The sequence below is a fragment of the Papio anubis genome, unplaced genomic scaffold (genome assembly GCF_008728515.1).
Source record: "Papio anubis isolate 15944 unplaced genomic scaffold, Panubis1.0 scaffold2291, whole genome shotgun sequence".
NCBI lineage: Eukaryota > Metazoa > Chordata > Mammalia > Primates > Cercopithecidae > Papio > Papio anubis.
Genome location: NW_022162341.1, coordinates 5,001 through 6,301, shown reverse-complemented (window position 1 = coordinate 6,301; position 1,301 = coordinate 5,001).

Here is a 1,301-nt window from a genome sequence, read left to right as displayed (position 1 = left end):
CCCTTTCCAGGGCCAGTGCCGTGGAGCCTGCATTCGATGCATTGCCACACAGCTGCACACCTACTGCGTACTGGACCCCGGGCCACAAGGCGCTGGGGCATGCGGCCTGCCCAGGGCTCCCCGTCTCTGGAGGAGGACAGACAACCCTGGCACAGCACCAGGGGATGCCCGGCCTTAAGGGGCAGGCTGCTGGAAGGGGAACTGGGATTTCATCAGCCAGAGAGCCGTGTGGTTGATGAGGGTGGGAAGGGCACAAGACAAAGGGAATGTGCCACTCAGCCTGGCACATACAGGGACCAACGAGATGCCTGGCATGTCTCGAAGACAGAGGGCACACTGGGCGGCCCTTGTGGTCAGCAGCGGGAAGAGGCAGAGGAAGCAGAGCTCAGCCAGGCAGGGAGCTCTGCACTGTGTAAGGGACCTCGGGCTGTGCCCCACGGCCGGACGGGGAAGCCAGCTGGGCAGATCTGCCTGCCTGGACAGGAGACCAGGAAAATCCAGCAGCTGTTTCAGCTCCTGCCCTGCAGACCTGGAGGCTGGGCTCTGGCAAAGTGTGGGTCCTGGCAGGGCGGGGGCTCAGGGGACTTACCCAGAGTGATGCTGAGTGCTAGGGCCATGTGGGCAAACTCCAAGCCCTCCTGGGGCTCCTCCAGCGTGGCCAGCAGTGCCACCAGCTTGTTGCACAGCCGCAGCTCCGCCTTGCGGTTGCCCGTAGTCACTGCCAGGGGCAGGGCCCGGTCCTACCACACAGGCAGGTGGGGTCAGGCTTCCCGCAGCACCCACCTTGCCCGGCGCCCTCCTCAAAGCTCGAACATGTGCTTGGAGCTCTCCATGCCCCAGCTACCCCTGGACCTCGACACAGCTCTGTGCTCTGGGATAACGCACGGTTCAGACACCCAAGTTGGGGGCTGAAGAGTCACCTGAGGCCCATCCAGCTACACCCGGCAGCCTCAGACCAGCCTCTCCCACCTGGGCACCGGGGGTCTGACTGGGGGGAGCCAGCACTCCTCTCTGCTCTAAAAACACCGCATTTATCTGTGCCCAGGGCTGAGCCACACCGTGAGCTCAGAGGAAGGGAGAAGCCATCCCACTTCGGGGTGCATGCAGACCTGGACCCTGGCCCTGGGCCTCGCACTGACATGCTGTGTGTCTTTTGACATGTCCCTATGCCTCTCTGAGCCTCAGTTTCCTCATCTGGAAGATGGGGACAGGACTTCCTGCTCATGGTTGCTTGAGATCATCAGGTACAAGGGTAGAGCCACTGTCATGTCCAGGCCCCGAGCGTTTGTCCCGGGCAGGAG